This window comes from Panthera tigris, chromosome B2 (genome assembly GCF_018350195.1).
Source record: "Panthera tigris isolate Pti1 chromosome B2, P.tigris_Pti1_mat1.1, whole genome shotgun sequence".
In the NCBI taxonomy this organism is placed as follows: Eukaryota; Metazoa; Chordata; class Mammalia; order Carnivora; family Felidae; genus Panthera; species Panthera tigris.
Window position 1 is genome coordinate 39,911,532 of NC_056664.1, and position 26,208 is coordinate 39,937,739.

The following is a 26,208-nucleotide window of genomic DNA, read 5'->3' on the forward strand; positions in this document are numbered from 1 at the left end:
TAGGACAAATGATTTCAAATAGGACAAATCGATTTCAAGGAAAAAGAGTGGGGGGAGGCAAGAGACAGAGACAGATACTCTCAGTTAATTGCAATGTCTGAACTTTACTTGGATCCTGATTCAAACGAGCAAACTATTTTAAAAAATGAAATATTGGGGAGATTTGAACATTGGCTAATAGATATTTGGTGACATTAAGGAATTACTGTCAATATTTACATGCATGATAATTATTGTGGTTAGGTTTATAAAAATAATTCTTCTCTTTTAGAGGCACATGATAAACTATTTATAGATGAAATAATACAATGTTTAAGATTTGTTTCAAAATAATCCAGGACTAAGGTAAGGAAGGGGGAAGGGGTATAGATAAGGTTTGAAATTTTCTATAATATAATTTTTTTAGTTCTGGAAAGCAAGGTTCATTTTAAGTTTAGCAAAGGAGGGGCACCTGGCTGACTCTGTCAGTAGAGCGTAATACTCTTGATCTTGGGGTGGTGAGTTCGAGCCCCATCTTGGGGGTAGAGTTTTTTAAAAAAATGTTTAGCAAAGGACAACTGGAGTCCTGTTTTTTCTTATTAATTTTATACACTTAAAAAAATAAAATTAGGGGTACCTGGGTGGCTCAGTTGGTTAAGCCTCTTGATTTCAGCTCAGGTCATGATCTCCTGCTTCGTGGGACTGAGTCCCGCGACGGGCTCCATGTTAACAGCGGGATTCTCTCTTTCCCTCTCTCTCTGCCCCTCCCCCACTTGTACTCTGTCTCTCTCGAAAGTAAATAAAGTTAAAAAAAATAATAAAACTAATATGTGTACAGAATATAAAAACTGCAAGAGTAAATCTCTCTGGTTTCCAACCCTGTTGCCTCTCTAGAGGTAACTACTGTTAACTGCGCATTCTTCTGGAGCACATTTCCAGGAATATTTTATGCATTTAGAAACCTAATTTTTAACATAAATCAAACTTTATCATACATCTTATTCTACATCTTTTATTTTTTTAAACTTAACATACCTTGGACATTTTCCCATATATCTGGCTTTACCTCACTCTTTTTAAAGTCTATATCATATTCTATGATATGGACTGCATAATCCCATTTAACTAATTCCTCTACAAATGAAGAATTATGCTATCCTCAGTGTTTTATTGTTACAAACAATGCACCATGGGTATTCTTTGGCATCTATCATGAGACACTTATGCAAGGGTGTCTATGAGATAATTTGCAGAAGATGAATTGCTGTATCAAGGGATATATGCATTTAAATTTTTGGATAGATATCATCGAGCTGCCCTCCAAGAAGGTTGCACTGATTTATACTCCCTCCCTCACTTCCCATCAGTAGTAATTGAAAATGCATTTCCCTAGTACTGAGGATTGACACATCTTTAAATAATTTTCAATCTCACATTTGAAAAATTACATATATGTGTGTGTGTGTGTGTGTGTGTGTGTATTTTGTTTGTGTGCCTTTAATTATGGTGACTATTGATCTTTCTTCTCTTTATGTGAATTGTCCATTCCTGTCTTTTACATTGGGTTCTTCATTCTTTAGAACTGACTTATAAAAACACTTTGTGTGTTAATAAAATCAGAGTACATGCTTCCAAAAAGGAAAAAAAAAAAAGGCCCTCAAATTACAAATTTAAAAATACTAAAGATTAGCTTAAAACATGAATATATATTACCTACCAAGAAATCATGTGACTGAGTGAAGTCAACTTTCTGTAATAGTATATGATATGATTACAAGGCATTCAGATAAATGTCAAAAAACAAAGAAAGGAATACAGAAGACGTATCAGATATTCATATCTCCAAGAAACCATGACATTCACAGGTAATTATTGTTCAAATTTACTAATTTCCACTTGCACTTCTTCCCACCAGACCTCAGGCCTAGATATGGTACTCCTATTCACCTGACTTGAAAACCTGACATTCTCTTTAACACCTCATTCATGTCACAGTCAAGTCAGGTTACCAACGCCTACTAATTTGTATTCAGAAATGAGAGTATAAGACTGAGGGCTAAGTTCTTTGTTACAGTAGCTCATTTAAGAGAATGGAATCAAATGCACCCCACACCCCCAAGGTTCTTAAACCTAATTACCTTCCTCATTGCTACTGCTACTCTCTCCCCCTCAGTCTAGGCTCTTAACACTGCAGGCCTGTGTTATTACTACTTCAAGTGCTAGTTGACCTTGATGCCTATCTTTTTAGATCTACCATATCTCTTAACTATTATCACTGTATTAAACAAAAACAGCATTTTTACCCTATACTATATTCCCTTGCTTAAAAAATCCACAACGGTTGGGGTGCTTGGCTGGCTCAATCGGTAGAACATGCAACTCTTGATTTTGGAGTCATGAGTTCAAGCCCCACACCACATTGGGCATAGAGCTCACATAAAAAACAAACAAAACCCACAATAATTATCTATCTAATATCCAATAGATAGTTGATACACAGAAAGCATATTTATTTTAAAAAACCCATCTCAAACACGGCATTACCTTTTACTAGGCCTGTAACTTTAAATTTGTTTCCATATTCATTAAAATGAGGTATGATATCTATATGCCTCAGAGTGGATGTTGATGATTGAATGAAATAATTTATGTGACAGTGCCTAGCATATAGGAGGTGCTCAAAAAATACCAGGTGAATAGCACTAATGTGAATGAATATTCTAACCTCAATAACATTTGAATGGATTTTTAAATGAGAGAAAAGACCAAGTGTCTAACACAACTCCTGGGATGTTGCATGTACTTGATAATATATGTTACAACTTGGGCTTCCAGTAAAGCATGGAAGAATGAATACATGTTTATCTCCTTTCCTCTCAAAATCCCATCAAAATCCCAGTAAAGGGCAATAAATGGCATAAATTCATAGGGACACAAAGAGTGGCAAATGACAGAACAGTACATGAGAGATATCACAACTTCGGAATCTGGAAAGTAAACAGAGGAATGGAAAGTTGTAACAGACAAGGGCATGCTAAAATTTAAATGCTGCCCACATCAGGGTGAACAAACAAGCAAGTGGGTCAGAACTTCAGAACCTGGGAAGGCCCAGGAATTAGAGACTCCATGTATCTCTGAAGGTAGAGGTAAGGTGTGGGATTTAAGGGATTTAAAAGAACAAAAAAAGAGGTTGGTTGGGCATCTTTGAAATGATCCCTTACAGTTTCCCCCATCTCTGCCCTAAGCAGCCAAGTGGCTATGTCTTTCCCACTCTGGCAGAAGACTGGGATTTTATGTGAACCCTAGACATTCTGGTCTTTAGTATACCAGGCATGGCTAGAAATGGGCACCTGGCAGGTAGCAATGCTAAATAGACAACAGCCATTTGGTGCATTCTGATTAAGGTCACAATGCCACCCAATTGGAAGAAAAAAAAAAAAAAAAAAAAGAGCTTCTATTCAAGTGTATCCTAAAATTAAAATAATCTTTAGAGGCAATTTTTGGTCATTCATATTTTGAATGTCAGTTTCTTTTTCCATTAATATTCGAATGGTATTCCTAGTTGTCTGCATTTAGAAATGACTGAAGTCAGTGAGTGATATGATAGACATCCAGCCAGTGAGCAGAGTCTGATGGCCGCATTAGTTAACCTTCAAGTCATTATTAAGTGACTCAATCTAATGAGCCAAGTAATCTCTTTCTGTATAAAAGTCTATTAAACAAATTACAGGGTCCTGGGAGCAACTCACCAGGCAAGGAAAATCTCACGGATGTATGAACATTTTTCTTCAAATAATGAAAAACAATTAGAATAAATTTAACATCGGTTGGTATTGAATTTTTTTAAGTTAAATTTCTTGACAAAAGCGGCGCCAACTTGAAAACAAAACAAGATTAAAACAGCCACAACAGGGGTGATGAGATAGGCTACCTTTATTGCTCCATGTATGATTTGAAAAATCCCAAACCACTTGGTACCTGTTTTTTTTTTTATAATAAAAAATAAAATCACAACATGTCAAGCAGTTTCCACTCTATCCTTAGCAGTCAGTCACTGAGAAACAACAGTCATTGTTCAAGACCCACAGCAGCCATCACCAACTCTGAGACTCCCCTGAAGAGGGGGCTGTGCCTAGACCAAAGGACTCCAAGGCTGGAATGGAAGCTCCATGAGGGTAGAGGCATTTTTGTTTTTATTTTGTGCACTGACTTATTTCCGGCCCCTAGAACATGACTGGAACATAGTAGATGCTCAGTTAATATTGTCAAATAAAAGGCTGTCCTGAAAGGTCCTTTTGGTTGCTCCCACATTCCAATTGTGGCACATATCAGAGGGGTCATTGGCAAGGTTGGACAGTATTCCCACTTCAAATCAAGCCCTCCTTTCTCCAGATTTCTCCAGACTATAATCTGGAATATACCCTCTAGCACAATTATGAAAAAGGAGCAGAAGTTTCATTTCTCTAGACCAGGGGCACAGCCTCAGTCTATCAGGATGTCACTAGAATATATAGGGAAATGTTGTGTGGTGGGCACCACCTGTGACCACCCATAATCCATTCAATCACTAGACAGGGCACCATGACTTTCTGGTTCACACTGGGCTCATTTTTATGTTCTAACATAGAAATAAACCTTAGTCCTTCTCACTGCAAATGTAGAGAAGAGTAGCCTTATTTTACATTCCACAAGTCTTTCCTGGATTAAGGAAGACAGCTATATGCTCCTATCTGTTTCTGTATTCAGTTGGTTATTCATCACATAGCCTTTGGAAAACTCCACTACATACTTGCAAGCAAATAATGTTTTAGTACTGTCATGAACATAGTTTTGACTCCTGAAAGAGTCTCAGGGACCCCTAAACGACTCTTAAAGACACTGTTGTAAAAGGTATGTATACTAACAGCCATAACTGATCAACATGTGGAAGGGATTCAAACAGGAAATGGAGTTAAAAAAGATAAAGAGGATGGGACACCTGGGTGGCTCAGTCCGTTAAAGCAGCCAACTCTTGGTTTCCATTCAGGTCATGATGTCACGGTTCATGAGACTGAGCCCCACACTGGGCTCTGAGCTGACAGTGCAGAGCCTGCTTAGGATTCTCTCTCTCCCTCTCTCTCTCTCTCTCTCTGCCCCTCCCCTGCTTGTGTGTGCGCTCTCTCTCTCAAAATAAATAAAACAAACATAAAAAAAAAAAAAAGGAGACAGGAAAACATCACTGACTACATATGGTCACACTTTACAAGAAAGCCAAAACATTTTATCAGTGTTGTTATTATCGTAAATGTTGCTTACCCTTTGTACTTTACCATATTTCAACAGGAAATGAACTGCTATGTGAGGAAAAGCCAATGTTTCTCCCTGACAAGACAGACCTCAGAAAACCCACATACTCTAACTCCTTACAGTTCCTATACAAATATTGATTGTTAATGTATATTTACTGTTTAGACCATCACTTCTAAGTGACATTCTAATTATAAGACACATAAATCACCTTTCTCCTGCCTTGCCTTTTCTTGCACAACTTTCTGGTGTCATTCAAATATTATTTAACAGAACAAAAGAACAATTTCCAATCACTAATCAGCTCCAAAATGCTGTATGGTTCAATCTTTCTGAGTGCCCGTTTCTACAAATAGCAGCTAAATGGCAATCTACAAAAGCAACTCACTCTAATCCCTTTTAAACATGTACATATCGGTCCTTAGCCAGGTGCAAGTGATTTTCTATCTACTACATACGATTCAGAAAAAAGCAAAACAGCTGTATTCATTTAAGTATGGTCCAAGACAAATAATTATTTACAGATTATCTTTTCACACCATCCTTTTCCCCATACTTAAGAAGATACATGATTTCAAATTTTCCTTCCCACAGTCATGCAAAAACAGATTAGCTACGGTGACTTTTTCAGGAAATATTTGGCTCTGTTGTCTCACTTAAATTTATACCCACCTTAACAAACCTAAACTACAAACAAACCTAAACTCATAGAGTTTATAAAGTAGACCAGCAGTTGCAAGCTCTGGAACAGACGATCTAGGTTTGAATCCTAAAGATGCCACTGGCAATGTGACTTTGGACAAGTTACTTAATCTGTGCCTCAGTTCCTTCAACTTTTAAAATAAAGATAACAGCAGCATCTGCCTCATAAGTACCTGATGGGGTTAAATGAGATAATGAAGAAATAGGTAAACACTTAAAACAGTGCCTAACATGGAAAAAAGTACTTAGTAAATGGTAACTCTGTTTTTATATATTAGTCTTCTGAAATAGAGCAGACAGAACAGTCCATAACAATCTAATAGAGCCCCAGAACAATACAGGAGGAAAATATTAAGGAGAGATGACTATCTTAGTGTCCTTCCTTCTTAAAAATAGGTAATTGTCTGCACTACCTAAGAAAGTGCTGACAAGCCATGGAAAAGATATCAAAGACATTTTCATAATTATTATAATTCTGTGAAACAAGAAAAAAACCTCAAAAAGACTTGTCCCTCAAAATAGACTGGAAGAGTCTCAACAGAAAATTTGACATACCTATCTAGAAACAAGAGAATCATGCATTCTGCTTTAAAACAGATACTTCTGTGGGCAAGATAAAACTATCACAGCCAGAAGGTAGTTTTATGCATGTGTCCCTGTAAGCATCATGTACACCATGAGATATGCAATAAGAGCCGAAGGTGTCTAATTCTATTCTCACATACAGTCTAGCAGCATACTTGGAGGGAACTGAAGCTTGAAACCAAAAAGAACACTTTCATGAAAAATTTTAAAAATCCATGCCACCATGGTTAACCTTACCATAAGATGGCTTAACTCCTGCAGTGTATCAGAAAAAGATTCATCTGTGGAAGGCTGGTACATAAAAAGGCTAACTGAGATACAGAGGAAAATTATAGCTAACGCTTTTACTGAACATTTACTATGTTCCAGGCATTATTCCAAGTGTTTTAGATGTATCATCTAATTAATCCTCAACATCACGATTAAACAGGAATTTTACTGTCCCCACTTACACCCAAGGAATTGAGGCACAGAAAAATTAAGTTGCCCAAATGTCAAATTAATGATAGCTAGTCAAAATCAGTTTGGCTTCTAAACCCAAGTTTTCAATCATTAGGCAAAATAGAAGGTTGCACATATACATATCATACACTCATATACCCTGGGGGGTGGGGGTGGGGGGCTAAGGTTTAGAAAGAGGATTTTGGTTATCTATGACATTTGAATTATTGACAATAAGAATGTATGGACTTGTATGATTAAAAAAATTTATCTCTCATAAATTAGCCACACATTTTATTGGGCTTTCCGTGGAATTCTACTGATATAATGTGCACGTGCCTAAATGAACAGGATGGCCACAGTGAGCCTAACATCATAGTGGCTGGCAGTATTTGGAAAATGAGAAGGGGTGGTTAATACCCTTGATAGGTCGTGACGTATGTGGTCTCTATCTAGCCACCAGTAAGCTTCAAGACCCACCCTAGACTTGTTTTTTAGTATGGTTGCTGATCTATAGGTCCTACTTTTGTCTTCAAATATGGTTATGTCCCCTCATAGCTTAAGTCAGCTCATAGTACTGAAAAATTCACAACAGTAAGAAGGAAAGAGATGGTAAAAGTTCAGAATGGGGTTAAGACAAATATAGGGACTGATCACTCACCCTAATGGTATACCAACCTTGACCACTTACTACAGATTGGCCATACATAATACTATTAGTTTTTTTCTTACCCATTAAACAAGTTTTTTCCATCTTCTTCCATATTATTCCACAGCCATTGATTAGGTTTCCTCTTCTCTATTACCTATGGGGGAAATAATACATAAGGCTGGGCTAATATACAGCAAGAGAAAAAAAAGCAATTTCTTGAATTTTATTTATAAATTCAAAATAAAAAGGATCAGTACCTATGATATATGACTACATGGAGTTTAGGTTTAAAAACTCAATGAAACTTGGGGCGCCTGGGTGGCTCAGTCGGCTGAGTGACCGACTTCAGCTCAGGTCATGATCTCACAGTTTGTGAGTTCGAGCCCTGCGTCGGGCTCTGTGCTGACAGCTCAGAGCCTGGAGCCTGCTTCGGATTCTGTGTCTGCCTCTCTCTCTGCCCCTCCCCCACTCATGCTCGGTCTCTCTGTCTCAGAAATAAATAAACATTAAAAAAATTTAAAAAAAAACTCAGTAAAACAGCTATTAATCTGAGGAGTAATGACCTCAATAATTATGATGATGATCTTGAAAACTGGGAAATTATAAGTTGGCTTAATTCTGAAAACTATTAATAAGACTCCAAATGTTCAAATATTTTCCATGTAGATTCTACTTATAGCATTTAAACTGCTGCAATATCCTTTTTTTTCAATATTTATTCATTTTTGAAGAGAGAGAGAGAGAGACAGAGCACAAGTGGGGGAGGGGTAGAGAGACAGACAGGGAGACAGAATCTGAAGCAGCTTCCAGGCTCCGAGCTGTCAGCACAGAGCCCGACGTGGGACTCGAACTCACAAACCGTGAGATCGTGACCTGAGCTCAAGTCGGACGCTTAACCAACTGAGCCACCCAGGTGCCCCTAAACTACTGCAATATACTTTTGAGTGGGAAGAGTGGAATTACAGATACATAAAATAAATCGCTACAGTAGGAACAAACTAACAGAAGACATCCTTTTAAATGGTCATTAAAAATAAAGTCCCTAACAAACGAATTTCAAGCTTACCTCCTAGTGAAACTTGCTGAGTTCTCAGGTTTTCTGGCATTATGCAAGGCAAGAGTACAGGATGCAGAGTAACAGAGACCAGTTATCATCATGATGTCCACTTACTAGTACAAGACCTTATGCAAGTTTCTTAATTTGTCTGAGCCTGTCTTCTCATATACTTCACAGCACTGGTATAGGGACTAAATGAGAATGTAGGTAAAATGCTAGGTCACTACCTAGCACATAGCTGATGATCAATAAAGATTTAGCTTCCTTCCTTTATCTTTCTACCTTTAGAGCAATTTTCAGGGCTTGAGAAGGAGAAAATCCATCTTGAAAACCTTACCTTATTTTTATTCCATCAAGTAGTAACAATAACAATGATGATGATAATGAGGAGGAGGAGGAGAGCTGCCCACGGCAGGTATGTAGCCTTTAATGTGTGCCACTCATCTAAGCACTCTCGCACATATTAACTCATTCACTTCTCACAACAACTATGACTTAAGTATTATCTTTATTCCCATTTCACAGACATTGAAACTGAGGCACAAATAAGTTCCACAGTTACTTAGGGGCAAAGCTAGGATTCAAAATCAGGCTTCTGCTCTTATGAAATACTAGCACCAAGGACTAACATCCAAATGAGACCAGCAATGCCCTTCCTTGAAGAGCTCTCTAATATTAATGTGGTCAGACAGGTAATGTTCAGATGGCTTACCAAGTAGAATAGATTCATATTCTAGGTAATTAAAGTTAACTAAACATATAAAATAAATATAACTAAATATTAAATATAACTAAGATTTAATATACAAACTATACTATATATAGCTTATATTTTAAAATATAATTTGTATATTATGTATCTCAAAATGTTTTTAATATGTATTTTATAACATATTTTCTAAAGTTTAGAAAGTTCATCAAGAGAATATTAATAAATTTAAATCTGAAAAAAAATCTAACCAAGATTATGCCTTTCTTGGCAAGGTCAGTTACGTGGTACATTCCAAAATACAAACATTCATTATCCTATCTATACTTGTCTGTAACTATCTTCCCCTGTAAACTCCTGCAGGACAACAATAGTACCTTTTCTTACTTACTGTGAACATCAGTAATGTCTAAAACTGTGCCTAGTATTTACGAGATGCTCAATAAATACTGATGAAAGAACAAACACGCTGGATATTAAACAAAGAAAACTTTTTTCTTTTTTTTAATGTTTATTTATTTTTGAGAGAGAGAGGGAGAGAGACAGTGCGAGTGGGGGAGGGGCACAGAGAGAGAGGGAGACAAAGAATCTGAAGCAGGATCCAGGCTCTGAGCTGGCAGCACAGAGCCCAATGTAGGGCTCGAACTCACGAACTGCGAGATTATGACCTGAGCCGACGTCGGATGCTCAACCAACTGAGCCACCTAGGAGCCCCAAAGAGAATTTTCAAATCCATCTGTCATTTCTATTCACATTCTAAGGCACCAACGCTCTAGGCTTACTTCCAACCACCCATCCACTCTATGATTTTAGTACCAGCAAGGCCTTGCTGGATTTAAGTGCTTTCTTTGACCTGGTCCCATTTTTGGCCTATTCCAATCTATAAGCTCATATAGCAAAATGTTTTACTACAAAAAGTCTCAAGTATACAATTAATTAATCAGAAGACTCATGCAAGAATGCATGCATGCAACAGATTGTTACAGCACTCTATGGTTTTCAAGGTGCTTCCAAGCATACCTCTCAGGTGCCTGAAGACAATGCTGAGAGCAGACAAGACAGGTGTGATAAGCCAGGAAGCTACATCTAATGTTGATTGTTTTGAAGTGGAAACGTATTTTCACTGTTACTGCTGAAGAGCCAATGGCTTAGAACCTGAGTTAGATGCTTTCTCTGTAATTTTAAGTCAATTTCATAAGTAACTTTTTAAATTATGAATGATCAATCATATCTAATCAAAATAAAAATAGGCCAAAAGCCTTAGGAGATACAAAGGCAGACTAAACTCACACAATAAGGAAAAATTTTACATTCATCCACCACTAAATAGAGAAACCTCATGGAAAATTATAAGAACACCATAATTAAATGTCTCTTGGATGCCAAATTAGGAAGTCTGGGTTTGACTGGCAGGAAGAGAGAAAGCTAGGCTGAATATCAGCAAGCCTAGATTTCAGTCCACACTCTATTACTAAAGAGTTTTGTGATCTCCAGGCCCACTCAAATTTGAAATTCCACAATTTGTACATGTCGCCCAGAGTAAATAATCATGTAAAAAGAAACATTTAACACTACATTTCAGAGCACAGTATGCATAGCATGAACAAAAGCTTCAAGATCTGTTGATTTTACTGTTCTAAGTTATTAGTTGCCATGGGTTTCACCCATTAATGGCTCTAATGGTTTACGTTCGAGTTTAGGATCTCCGCACAGAAACTGCAAAACAGATTTATGATTTTCTGTGAAATACAAGAGGTGCCAGGACTGACCTTACACACTCTGACCATGATTCAGAATAATCTAGGTGGGGCCACCTGGGTGGCTCAGTTAAGTGTCCAACTCTTGATTTCAGCTCAGGTCATCATCTCACAGTTCATGAGTTCAAGCCCCACGTTGGGATTCTCCCTTTTCCTTCTGCTCCTCCCCAACTCAAGCTTGCTCTCTCTCAAAGTAAGTAAGCTTAAAAAAAAAAAAAGAATAATCTAGGTGGTAAAATCTAAGTTCACTTGCCAAATGAGTTGATTTCTTACAAACTGTTTATTAAAGTGCTTTTTCGGGACACCTGGGTGGCTCAGTCCAACTCCTCATCTTGGCTCAGGTCATGATCTCATAATTCGTGATATCAAGCCCAGCATTGGGCTCTGTGCTGACAGCACGGAGTCTGTTTGGGACTCTCTCTCTCTCTCTCCCTCTCTCTCTCTCTCTCTCTCTCTCCCTCCCTCCCTCCCTCCCTCCCCCTTTCCCTCTCTCTCTGCTCCTCCCCTGCTCTCTCTCTCTTTCCCTCTCAAAATAAATATATAAACTAAAAAGAAAATGTTTTTTCACCATTAAACGGAAATATGGTCCATGAGTTTATGAGGCTATGTTATACAGTGTACATGGGATATCAACCTAGACTATGAACTTTCTGAGAAGAGGTCGTTTCTCATTCTAGTGTCCTATTGACTTAATATATACTGTTGGTTGCATGAACTGCTGATAGAGGACCTCCTCTTTTAAACTGGCCTTGATCTCAAATTTTACTTCTTAGGCAATGTGCTTTCTAACATTTACAAAGTATTTTCAACTAAAAACTTCATATGGCATTTGCCACTGTAAGCCATAACTTTTCTCATCTCTACATATGCACGTTTGTTTTAGAATAAAACGCTGCGCATTGTTTCAGCCTTCTGAAATAAAAATATATTGGGACCAATACAATGATGTATAAGAGATCCAGAGTGTCAAGCGACACATTAGAAAGATGGTCAAGTGACACATTAGAATTTTTTCCCCCTAGCTCAGGTCACGATCTCGTGGTCCGTGAGTTCGAGCCCCGCGTCGGGCTCTGGGCTGATGGCTCAGAGCCTGGAGCCTGCTTCCGATTCTGTGTCTCCCTCTCTCTCTGCCCCTCCCCTGTTCATACTCTGTCTCTCTCTGTCCCAAAAATAAATAAACGTTAAAAAAAAAAATTTAAAAAAAAAAAAAAAAAAAGATTTTTTTCCCCCTAAATTCCTGTGTGGTGGTTAGAATCAAAAAAGTTCTAGAAGTTTACCTGTGTTGATTGACTTCCATATCTAATAAGACACTAGATGGGTCTGTTTATTCATAAGGGGCATGAGAACACAGGAGACTGCAAGAGCCTTAGCAAATCCTCGTATTAGCAGTGTGACCCTGGGCAGTTCACTGATGTCTTGGGAATCTCTACAGTCTCCCGTGTGAATAGATATAACATCAGCTCTACTCCCTTCCAAGGGTGCTGCATCAATCAGGCAAGAAAACGTGTGTGGAAGTGCACTGTAAACTGACAAGAGCTGCACATGGGTTAGGTCTTCTTTCCTTTGCTACCAGAAATAGCAGAGACTTTAGATCATTATTGTGGTGAGAAGAGACAGTGATATTTGAACATTTCAGGTGTTTGGGGGGGACATGCTAGGATAAAAGAACCTGATCTTTCATGTGGAGCGCAAGAATCCTAAAATGTATTTGGTATCTGCGTCTTTTAGTTAAATAACATCCTGGTCTTACCTACCAACTTATAGGGATTAAAGGGCATAAGATAGCCACACTGGGGATTTCTTCTCACCAAAAAATAAAATGACTTATTTTATTATTTTAAAAAAATTTTTAATGTTTATTTTTGAGAGAGAGAACGAGAGACTGAGCATGAGCAGAGGAGGGGCAGAGAGAGAGGGAGACACAGAATCCGAGGCAGGCTCCAGGCTCTGGGCTGTTAGCACAGAGCCCGACACGGGGCTTGAACCCACGAACCACAAGATCAAGACCTGAGCCGAAGTTGGATGCTTAACCTACGGAGCCACCCAGGCGCCCCCCAATATAAAAGGACTTAAAAGCAATAGCATAGTATACTTGCATTCTCCCCAGTCATCCAAGATAAATACATGCAAACAAAAGCAATACCAGATCCCATTTAGTGTGCAGAGAAGCAGTGACAGCCACAAAAACAGCCTTCCATAGAGCACACACCGGAATTGGTATTTCATCACTGTGCTTAAATCTAATGCTGCTTTTATACTCCCCACATATAATAAATACTATTAATTGGTAGAGTTCAGCCTGCCAGCATACATTCAAACCATTTTAAAAACATTAGTTGTCGTTACCAAGCACGTTTTATAAATACCATACAACAATTTTGTCAGCACAGAGCAGCAATTTTAATGGGAAAAGAACATTTATGAACATTTATTATACTCCTACTAGGTACCGTGCTGTGTGAGGTGTTTTCGCATATATTTGTGCAGTTAATTCTCACAAATGAGGTAGGTGTCAGTGGCACTTTACAGATGAAGAATGGACACTCAAATTGGTTATTAAATGACTAGTCCAGGATCACACAGCAAAAAAAAAAAAAAAAAAAAAGCAGTACTTAGGCCCCAAGATAATTAGTGCAATTCAGTAACTCTACATCAGTGGCAAAGAACATGAAGTTTAATTAAGTAAAGTTTTGTGCCATGGTAAAATTTAGTTGGCAGTTACCAATATCCTGAGACACTTTACATATCTTGTTCAAGAAGAGACTGAACTGTAAATATGCATTCCTTCCGTAGAAACAGTTTCTGATTTAAAATTTTAAACATAAAGACTTAGCACTGCAGGCTGGCTCAGTCAGTAGAACATGAGACTCTTGATTTTTGGGGTCATGAGTTGAAGCCCCACATTGGGTGCAGAGCTTACTTAAAAAAAAAAAAGGCATCACTGCAGCTAGTTCTTTTCAGAGACAACTCTGCAAAGGAAATATAAATTCACTAGAGTCAATAACTGTTTTGTAAAGAAGCTATCTCTTGGCAATCATATCAAAATAAGTGCCAAAAATTACTTACAAACGTGAAAACATTTTAAGAATTTTGAATATTAGAAAAATGCTTCCTATAATCACAGCTCTTAAAATCTCTTAAAAGCTAACTCTAACCTACATATCACTATCTGCTATACTATACAGTGATATTGTTAGTTTTCTCTGAAAATTCCCGTTAAAAAATCAGGTATTTATAAGGGCTCAGTTGGTTGAGCGTCCAACTTCCACTCAGGTCATGATCTCGCGGTCAGTGAGTTCAAGCCCCACATCGGGCTCTGTGCTGACAGCTCAGAACACGGAGCGTGCTTTGGGTTCTGTGTCTCCCTCTCTCTCTGATTCTCCCCCGCTCAAGCTCTGTGTGTCTCTCTCCTTCAAAGATAAATAAACATTAAAAAAAATTAAAAAAAACAACAGGTATTTATAAAATAAACATTTTAGAAGGGCTCTAAAATGGACAGTACTAATGATACAAAAAGACTTAGGACTATATATCTGTACCAAACAATGAGATGTTAGGAGTGTTTGGACAAGAACCAAAACCCTGTAGAGCTTTCCAACTAAATGGTTCTAGCAAAAGCCTGATGGCTACATTGTTATCTGGTTATAGTATTCCAAGATACAAAACAAACCTAGATTTTAAAAATATAAAACTGTATCAAGTTATAAAACACCACCCTAATTAGGTGCTGTGGTTAAGAAAGCAGGTTTGGGGACCACCTGGGTGGCTCAGTTGGTTAAGTGTTCAACTTCGGTTCAGGTCATGATCTGGCAGTTCATGAGTTTGAGCCTCACATCTGGCTCTGTGCTGTCAGTACTGAGCCTGCTTCAGATCCTGTCCACACCCTCTCTCTGCCCCCATTCTCCATCTCTCAAAAATAAACATTTAATAATAAGCAAAAATAAATAAAACACACATGTAAAAGAAATTAAGGCCTCTCATTACTGAGATAATTTGTTTCTAAGTTTAGAATTTAAAACATAATAAAAAAGGGTATCTGGGTGGCTCAGTCAGTTCAGCGTCAGACTCTTGATTTCCGCTCAGATCATGATCTCATGGTTTGTGAGACTGAGCCCCTTGACGGGCTCTGTGCTGACAGCACAGAGCCTGCTTGGGATTCTCTCTCTCTCCCTATCTTTCTGCCCTTCCCCACTGGCGCTAGCTCAAGTGTGTGTGCTCTCTCACAAAATAAGTAAATAAATATTTTTTTTAAAACCATAGAAAAAGAAGCAAAATCCTAACATTCTTGATAGCAGTCAGGGTGGTGATTAACCTGGGGTGGGGTATAAGGGAGGATCAGACAGGGAACTTTTACACTTATAGGATGGTTATCCTGGCTTTTGTTTCACTGGTCTTTATTTTATGTTTATTTTTTTAATGTTTATTTATTTTTGAGAGAGGCAGAGTGCGAGCAGAGGAGGAGCAGAGAGAGAGAGGGAAACACAGAATTGGAAGCAGGATCCAGGCTCCGGGCTGTCAGCACAGAGCCTGAAATGGGGCTTGAACTCTCGGACCATGATATCATGACCTGAGCCAAAGTCAGATGCTTAACCGACTGAGCCATCCAGGTGCCTTGGTCTTTAAAATGTACATGATGTTTTGGGGCATCTGGCTGGCTCAATCAGTAGAACATGAAACTCTTGAGCCCCACTGGGTAGAGAGATCACTTAAAAATGAAAACTTGGGGTGCGTGGGTGGCTCAGTTGGTTAAGTGTCAGAAGATGGGAAGCCTATTCTGGAAACTAGAGAGACTCTGGACTGAAACACAACTGGGGGAAGGCCTAGCAGTCTAAAAAGATGGAGATTACGGGAAAGTAGACATCCTGAAAGGTAATCCCCAGCTCTTTCTCCATTCAGCTCCCCAAATGTTTCAACCAGGGATAAGCCAAAGATGGGAGCATTCTCTCTGGAGATGAATTTGCCCCACAGAAAAACACCTATGAGTACTGACTACTAGAGGTGACCTCCTAACTATCTTTTTTTTTTTTTTTTTAAGTTTATTTATTTTTGACAGAGACAGAGTGCGAGCATGAGCTGGGAAGGAGCAGAGAGAGGGGGAGACACAGAATCCGAAGCAGGCTCCAGGTTCCGAGCTGTCAACACAGAGCCCGATGCAGGGCTCAAACTCACAAACCGCAAGATCGTGACCTGGGCCGAAATTGGACGCTTAACCGACTGAGCCACCCAGGCGCCCCATCCTAACTATCTTATAATGAATAATAGCACCAGCCAACTTTTAGAAGCCCCCACTCTGTCAAACCCAGCTTTCAGTTTTTCAGTGGCTCATTATGGAACATGAGTAAGACAGCCAAGGCTATACATTTAAGAAAATCCCCTAAATGAAAAACTAAAATAAATGATCAAGTAAAGGTATTTTAAGGAAACAGATGGTACAGGAAACTGCAGGAAAAAAATGTAATTACAATTAACATACTGAGAGAAGAACTATCCCATGAAACAGAAATAGAAGACTATTAAAAAGCAACATTCAGGTGTGCCTGGGTGGCTCAGTTGCGACAGACTCTTGGCTTTGGTTCATGTCATGATCTCATGGTTCGTGGGATCAAGCTGTTGGGCTCCACAGCTGGCACACAGAGCTGGCTTGGGATTCTCTCTACCTCTCTTTCTACCCCTCCCTCACTCGCACTGTCTCCGTCTGTCTCACAATAAATAAACTAAAAAAAAAAAAAAGGCAATATGCCGAGGGGCGCCTAGCTGGCTCAGTTGGTAGAGCATTCGACTCTTGATCTCAGGGTTCTGAGTTCAAGCCCCATGCTGGGTATAGAGATTACATAAAAGTAAAACCTTAAAAAAAGGGGGGGGGGCAACATTCAGAGAAAAAAACTTGAAACTTAAAAATATGATAGCAGAAACCTAATTAAAAGTGTCTGAAGATGAAGTTCAAGACATCTTCCAGAAAGCACAGCACAGAGACAAAAAAGATGAAATATAGAAAAAAATGGGCAAATTAAAGGACCCATTAGTCCATACATTCCAAACACAAAGAATAAGAATACAAGAGGGAAAGAAGAGGAAAACCAGGGGCAAGGGAGAGAAGAGGGAGGGGCACCTGGGTGGCTCGGTTGGTTAAGTGTCTAACTCTTGGTTTCAGCTCAGGTCATGATCGCAGGGTTATGGGTTTGAGCCCCGCATCTGGCTCCATGCTGACAGTGCAGAGCCTGCTTGGGATTCTCTCTCTGCCTCTCTCTCTACTCCTCCCCTGCTCACATGCTCACATGCACTCTCTCTCTCAAAGTAAATAAATAAAAACTTTAAAAAAGGGGTGGGGGGAGAGAAGGTGGAGGCTGGTTAGAATTAAAGAATTCAAGTAAATCTCCCAGAACTGAAAAATGCATGTTTCCAGACTGAATAGGCCCCCAGTGTGCCCTATACAACAGATAAAACAAGGCTCACAGTAAGGCAGATTACCATAAAATTTCAGAACATCAGAGACAAAGATCAGCTCCTAAACCACCTCCAACCAAGGGGAAAGAAAAAAAAAAAAAAAAAAGAGTCAGAACATCATCAGACTTTTCGTTAGCAACAACAGAAGCTAAAAATCAATAGAACAATTCCTGTTAAACTCAGAAAATTATTCTATATTCTACACCCAGGTAAACTATAAATCAAGTATGAAAGAAAAAGAAGACATTTTCATACATGCAGATTCTCAAATCTACATCCTATGCACCTTTTTCTTAGGAACCTTCTGGAAGAATTGCTTAAGTATAAACACCGAAGGGGAAAGATGTGGCATCCAGGAAGCAGGGAGTCCCAACATAGGGAGGAAATAACTGTTATATAGAAAGGTAGATCCAAGGATGATAGCTGCGCAGGTCTAGAGAACGAGCTATACAGACTAAAACAATAGCAGCATGAGTCTACTGCCTAAAAGCATGGCATTAAATGCCAGAAGAAACAGCTGGAAGAACAGAAAATGGGGGTCCCTGTAGAGGTCAAATGTTGGGGAGAGGAAAAGCAGGCAGGGTACTTTTTATGTTGCACACAGCTTAGCATTGATAAATATTAAATTTTAAAAGATTCTTCAAAAGGTTAAAGAGAATGTTTAAAATTTTTTTTATAATGTTTATTTTTGATGGTTTTTTTTTATAATGTTTTATTTTTGAGAGAGACAGAGACAGAATGCGAGTGGGTTAGGGGCAGAGAGAGAGGGAGACACAGAATCCAAAGCAGGCTCCAGGCTCTGAGCTGTCAGCACAGAGCCCGACATGGGGCTCGAACTCACGAGCTGTGAGATCATGACCTGAGCCGAAGTCGGACGCTCAACCAACTGAGCCACCCAGGCGCCCCAAAGAGAATGTTTTAAAATCACATCTAAAAAAACATGATTTCCCAAGCAAGATTTCCGAGGGAAAAAGAAAATGATAAAGAAAAAAACGTAATTTTCAAGGCAGAGCAAAATCAAGTTATTTGAAAAACACTACACCTTAGCAGAGAGTGTGGCTTTGCTTGAAAACTATGATGAGTAGGAAACAATGTTTGGCTGACAGATACTTACTCAAAAGTCATAATCACAAAGCCAGAAAAAAAAAAAAAAGGAAAAATTTAAACATATGATGGTATGGTTGGGGAAAGTTCATAGTTTATGGTTACATCAAACACTTCACAAATTAAGATTACTTTTTCACAACTCAAGCAGATGCTAAATCAAAGTTAACAGAATAACTTGACTGCATCACATTTTGGTAAGAAGTGAAAACACTTAAGAGACAACTGTTTCCTCAGGAAAACGCAAATACTGCAGCTTTGTTGAAACAAGTCAACGTTTTGTGTCAGGGTCGTGTATCCTTTCCTAACGACTGAAACAAATAGTAGTGGGATTCACTGGCAAACCTGAAATGACTGTTGCCCAGCCTTCTGTATAAGCCCCTAAGAAATGACATCTCAGGAAATATGCTCTTCTCTATCCCCAAATACTGCAAAAATGAAAACATCTAGATTTTCTATTGCCCTCTCATAGCAAATGCACCTAAAATAGTATTCGTTCATCGTATTTAATACTATCTACTTCTATCTCATGGATGTTAAGATCATACTTATAATCAAGTATTGGGCTCTTCAATAAACAGGCAAGTAGAGAGGGTGCTGCCCACTATTTACTCAGTTTTCTGACATCTAGGGAGGCTGCGCACATGGAAAATAGCTGGATCTAAGATTCTTTGATAGTCTACTGATTTGTGGCCAGGGAGATCTTTTTAAACTACTGCAAGGAAGCACTCTCCCACCCAATCTACTCTGGTAAAAACACTTGCTCTTCTTTTGGCATAAATGAAGACAATGGAAGAGATGAATTTGCAAGCTGGCTTAACTGTAGCATACTGTACAGCCTTCAAGTTGAATGCATAAAAAAACACCTTCGTTTCAGTCTCTTGGAATCAAGAAGAAAACAATACTTTAAGCTTCTGCATAAAGTATGATGTTCTTTTTGAAGTTTGAGAAAACACATAATAGTTTATAAAATATAATGCATAACCAAGAGCTCCTCCAGCTTTAAAATAATAATAAAATACTATGTCCAGATCTATTCTCAAAGCAAATTAGCAAGACATTAGGAAAAAGTCTGCACTGCAAGAAAAAAAAAATTTATAACAATGTATGGTGATGTCAACTAGACTTATTGTAGGTGAGCATTTCACAGTATGTACAAATAGCAAATCATGTTATACACCTGAAACTAACATAATGTTATATGTCAATTATGCTTCAATAAAAAGTTTTTAAAAATTTTATTACATTTATCCTTTCATGCTTCTTTCACAGAAGGGAAACAGCTAACTAAAATATGAAGAAATGTTCAAACTCACTAGTAAGTAGAAAATATAAATTAAAATAAGACATAATTATATAGCAAAAATTCCAACCGTGGACAATAGCAAGTGTTGGGAGGTGGAGAACGCAAGGCCTGTGAGGGGTACGCGCTGATCTACCACTCAGCAGCCTGTCAGTACCTATGCTACAATGCCACTCCTGAGTTTGTATCCCAAACACATTCTCCACGTGTCCATAATGAACACAAACAAGACTGCTGTTAGCAGCACTGTTTACAGTAGCCTAGGCATCCATCACTATGGGAATGGATGCGCACCATGGAACAGCATGGTGCAGGTTGAAGCAATTAGCTAAGTGTACATCCAAAAACATTCCCAGATCTTAAACCAGGGCTGAGTGAGAAGAGTGAAACCAGAGTAAGAGCTATAACATAGTTCTTTAAAGATTTTGGGTTTGTTTTTTTTTACGTTTATTTATTTTGAGAGAGAGAGAGAGAGAGAGAGAGAGAGAGAGAGAACAAGTGGAGAAGGGGCAGAGAGAAGAGAGGAGAGAACCCCAGGCAGTCTATACTGCCAGCACAGAGCCCAATGCAGGGTTCAAACCCACAAACTGTGAGATCATGACCTGAGCTGAAACCAAGAGTCGGATGCTTAACTGACTGAGCCACCCAGCTTGCTCCCAAAGATTTTATTTTTAAGTAATCTCTACACCCAACATGGGGCTTGAACTCAGAACCCCGAGATCAAAAGCCGCATGCTCCACCAACTGAACCAGCCAGGCGCCCCAGAGCTAAAGCATTTTTACAGGGAGAATTCTATAGCCAAATTCTGCAACAGTGAAGTATGGTGAAAAATTTTAGAATGAATGATAAGCACCCACCCCCGCCCCAAATCACTAAGCGTTTAAAAAAAATTTTTTTTAAATTTATTTATTTATGAGAGACAGCATGAGTGTGAGGGAGGGGCAGAGACAGAGGGAGACACAGAATCCGAAGCAAGCTCCAGGCTCTGAGCTGTCAGCACAGAGCCCGACACGGGGCCTGAACTCACAAACCAGGAGATCATGACCTGAACCAAAGTCGTATACTTAGGTGACTGAGCCACCCAGGTGCCCCATTTTTTTATTGTTTTTTTTTTTTTTTTAAATCACTAAGCATTTTAGAAAGATGCATATAGAATCAAGGACATACATCAAACACATTAGAGAGGGTGCTTGTGGGGTGGGAGAGGAAAATAGGCATGGAAATGGGGGCTGAACAAAAGGGCTTTATACACCAATGCTAGACTGTGCCCAAATCATAGGGAATGAAGTTCAGATTCAAGATATTTTTCATTCATGCACACATTAATTTATTTAAACAAATTTTTTTTAATGTTTATTTATTTTTGAGAGAGACAGAGACAGAATGCGAGTGGGTTAGGGGCAGAGAGAGAGGAAGACACAGAATCCGAAGCAGGCTCCAGGCTCTGAGCTGTCAGCACAGAGCCCAACACGGGGCTCGAACTCACGAGCTGTGTGTGAGATCATGACCTGAGCCGAAGTCAGACGCTCAACCTACTGAGCCACCCAGGAGCCCCACATTAATTTATTTAATGAAAATTTACTGAACACGTCTTAAGTGCCAAGTACTGTGTTTAAATATAAACTTTTCTTGTTATTTCTGCTGAAGGTTTTTATCTTAAAACCTCAAAAAGACATATGCTTTAAGATACATTTTAACTGGAAGTGGAAAGGAAAAAGAATTTACATTAGAATATGTATACTATAAAGTGAGAAATTCATCGTTCTTAAAATAGTTTTGTAAATGTTTTTCATGAAATATGAATATACCTTCAAACTCTTTAAATGACAAACTTATATGAAAGGTTGAAATACAGAATGAACTCTGAAGTCCTACCAAATTACCCTGTCACATCTCAATCCACAAGTAAAACATCTTTTCTCATGGCTTTCAGTGGTGAAACAATTTTTTTTGGAGGAGAATTTTTTTCTACTTTATTTGTTCTACGTAATTTTCCCAAAGATATTTCAACTGCTCAGGAACACTTCTTGCCAGATTTCCGTTTTCTAAAAGAATTCACAAGCAGACTGCTGGCTGCCAATGTAGGTGTTGTAGCTAATATGCTCATTTACACTGTGCTGCTAACAAAAACTGATGAACACATTCAGTGCAAAGTGACATTATCTAGTCCAAATCCCATGGGCATAGAAAAGATGTTTTCCACCCAAATTACCTGTTCCCCTCTTTTTTTTCCAACCCCCAAATGTTAACTAGTATACAAGATAACACTGGTAAACAAAACCAAAAGCAACTTGGAGGGCATCCTATGTCTAAAGCTCTAAAATTGTGAACTGTCAGGGGGCGCCCGAGTGGCTCAGTTGGTTGAGCGTCTGACTCATGATTTCAGCTCAGGTCATGATCTCACAGTTAGCATGGAACCTGCTTGGGATTCTCTCTCTCCTTCTCTCCCTGACCCTCCCTCTCTGTCTCTCTCTCAAAATAAGTAAACATTTAAAGTAAACAAATAGGTAAAATTGTAGCCCTTCAGTATTTGATACTAACAGTTGGTAGGTGGGAGGATGAACGGTGAAGAACGCTGATGGTTGAGCCAACCATCAGCACCACTGGAAAAACACACAAGCTACGCGGTCTGTCAGAGGGGTCAGCAGAATCTTCAGCACACATAATAAAAGACCACACATTAATTTATTCAGGCTAACAAAAGATAATGCATTTTTATTCAATAATAATAGCGAACAATGAACACTTACTGTGTGTCAGTCACTGCCAATGGACTAGGTACCATTATCATTTCCATTTCATAGATCATTTTTCACATCAAATGCAGGCTCTTTATCATTGCCTTTAAAACCTCCACAAAATGGTCTCAATTCCATTATATCTCCCTTTCTGCCAATCCAGGCCTCAGTTCTGACTCAAAAACTTGACTGATATATCTCATATGAATGGAGCGGTTCTTTTCTCTGCCCAGCTTCCTTCTCCTCCCTTACTACTACAGAAAATTCTCAAATGAAGATGTTCTCAGTTAACCCCTTCCTCACATGCTTATTGAAAGTAAACATTATAGACGCATATAGAGTGAAAAGTGAATACCTTCTCTGAAAAAAGGGAATACCTCAATAACAGTCCTTACAGTTTATGAAAATAGAAGTATTCTACACATACTGTCCTGTAACATGACTTTTTAAAAAATATAGTTTAGGGGCGCCTAGGTGGCTCAGTCAGTTAAGCAAAGTTAGGAAAATTAAGCGAGTTAAGGAAATGAGAAAGGAATAAAACATACCAATACAAAAATCAACAAAACAGATGGAAGAGAAATGAGGGACAAAAAAGCTTTAAGACCTACAGAAAACAATTAACAAAATGCCCTCAAAATAAATAAATAAACATTAAAAAAATAAGGGGCGCCTGTGTGGCTAAGTCAAAGTGTCCAAGTCTTGATTTCTGCTCAGGTCATGATCCTGCAGTTCCTGAGATTGAGCCCCGTGTCGGGCCCTGCACTGACAGCACAGAGCCTGCTTGGGATTCTGTCTCTCTGCTTCTCTCACCTATTCACTCTCTCTCTCAAAATAAATAAATAAATATTTTAAATACACACACACACACACACATAATTTAAAAAGTAAAAACATAAATATAAATAAAAATATAACAGGGACACCTTTCTGGCTCAGTTGGTAGACACGCAACTCTTGATCTCAGTCAGGGTCATGAGTTTAAGCCCCATGCTGGGTATAGAGATCACATACATACATAAATAAGAGCTTCTAAGTGTATTTAAAATAAATAAATAAAAGAAAATAATATCTAATAGTGGATGTCTTTCTAAATTAGCAAACAGAGATCCACTGCATTCCTAACAGCTTAATGGTATTCCATTGTGTGGAACCATCACATGTCATTTTTTTTTTTTTTTTTTTTTTTTTTGCTATAACAAACAATGCTATAAAGAAAAACTTTGTATTCATATTTTTCATGCAAGTGTATGAATATATCCACAGGACAAATTTCTATAAGTGGAATTGCTGGGTCACAGGGTAAGCACATTTTAAATTCCAATAGACTTGTCAGATTTACCTCCAAGGAAACTTACATTCCCATCAACAGTGTGTAAGAGTTCCAACTTCTCCACATCCTTTTTTTTTTTTTTAAGTTTATTTCTTTATTTTGAGAGAAAGAGAGCACGTGAGGAGGGGCAGAGAGAGAGGGAGAGGGAGAATCCCAAGAGGCTCCACACTGTCAGCACAGAGCCCGACACAGAGCTCAATCTCACCAACCATGAGATCATGACCTAAGCCAAAATCAAGAGTCGGATGTTTAACCGACTGAGCCACTCAGGCACCCCCCAAATTCCCCACATCCTTATCCACTACTGGCTACCATAACCTTCCAATCTGATAGGTAAAAAGTGGCAATTATATGTTTTATTTTATATTTATTTAAATGATTAGGATTACTGAACTTACAGCTTAAATAGATTTTGAATTTATTATTAGTTGTAGGCTAAGCTGAACTAACTATGGAGAAAAACAATTCAAGAAGCACATTAACAGAGGAACTGGGGAGACTGGTAATATTTGACCAATCTGGGCCTTAAGCGTGGAACAGACAATGATGCCAATCACAAATGAGTTTGATCTCTCCATTAAAGCACACTTACCTTTCACCTGAAATACAGTTATCATTTCTTCAAGCTATGCCATATATTCAGAAATGTTGTTTCTTTTAAGGGTATATTTAATTCCATAGTCAGGTACTCACTTTGTCATCTTTACTTACTCATGACACTCCTGTGTGTGATGCCTACTTCAATGATATTTTGTTTTGTATGAAATGTTGCTTATCAATCTGACCTTCGACCTCTTTTAGAGGTTAAAGCACAAGAGTATAATTAGTGTCTAGCCATGAACATCCAATATAATTAAGACAACTAATATTTGTAATTGTATTAGAACACAGAAAGAGGAGAGTAAGAGAAGTAGATGTTAGCAATGGCCCATCCATAGGGATATTCTAAACATTCTAGATTATGAAAACAAAACACTAATGAAGCTCCCAAATACTCCATAAATGCTTACATAAATGTGATGTCTTCTGTTCATGAATGCCGATTCACTGTCAAGGGCTAGATGTCTATGATTATAATGCTATTAGCAATGATGGCCGAAGTGAGCTATTCACACATTTTCTTACCTAATTTTCTTTGTGGCCACCTCCAGGAAACAATTTTTGTCAGAGAGACTCTAATTAGCTCTAACAGGGACTTAGACCTTATTATCCTGATAAATTAGTATCTATAATTGCAAAACTAAGTATCACAAATTATCTAGCATTCTAGAAAGGTTTTGGCTCAAAACTGATGTATCAGTAAACCCCTCGCTACTGTTTCTTTAATTCTCAATTAAAATTTATATTCGTGGGGTGCCTGGGTGGCTCAGTTGGTTGAGCATCCGACTTCAGCTCAGGTCATGATCTCGCAGTTCGTGAGTTCAAGCCCCGCGCCGGGCTCTGTGCTGACAGCTCGGAGCCTGGAGCCTGCTTTGGATTCCATGTCTCCCTCTCTCTGCCCCTTCCCCGCTCACGCTCTGTCTCTATCTCTCAAAAATGAATAAATGTCAAAAACAATTTTTTTTAAATAATAAAATAAAGTTTATATTCTTCATAGAACAAACTGATACTTAAGACTTTATTTCAAAGTCAAAAACTCTTGCTACTTTACTATGTCCACATGGCCCGGACCCACGAGCACACGACAGATACTACACATCCTCTTTCCCATGTCAGAGACTGGCAGAAAGAGATAGAGCAGGGGGCAGGAAAGAGCAGAACACCAGTGTGACAAAGTGCTCAAGCCAGGCTATAAATTATCTTTTGGTCACCCATGGCTGCATTTTGAAAAGCTGACACAGAGGTAGGACCTATCCTTCCCTTGGAGGAATACAAGTATCATATGAAAGCATCTCCCTAACTCACTAACAAAAGAGCTGTGCTCCCACCCCTCACCCAACTTGCCCAATGAGAGAAGCACTGCTGGGTTCTAAAGGCAACAAGACGCTCTGTATTCTGACAATGGGAGGGAGGAATGAAGACTAGCTTCCTGGGCTCTGAACTCTGCCAGGCTGTCCTGCTAATCCTTCCCAAATCCCACAATGTTGGGGTGGGGGTGGGGGACAGAACAGACAACAATCC

The 26,208-nt window shown here is 38.7% G+C and overlaps 1 protein-coding gene across 10 annotated transcripts in view; it reads right to left on the reverse strand.

Annotated features, from left to right (window-relative positions):
* USP49 (ubiquitin specific peptidase 49) overlaps positions 1-26,208 on the reverse strand; it is an 87,272-nt gene that overhangs the window by 47,030 nt on the left and 14,034 nt on the right. For 6 of the 10 annotated variants that reach the window (XR_006217638.1, XR_006217639.1, XR_006217637.1 and 3 more), the window contains one exon: positions 7,726-7,799. The gene's annotated coding sequence lies outside the window, so the exon portion shown is untranslated. Of the gene's footprint in view, positions 1-7,725; positions 7,800-8,711; positions 8,745-17,636; positions 17,683-22,560; positions 22,671-26,208 lie in introns of those variants that run through there. The other 4 variants (XM_042986346.1, XM_042986345.1, XM_042986344.1 and 1 more) reach the window with 4 other exon arrangements.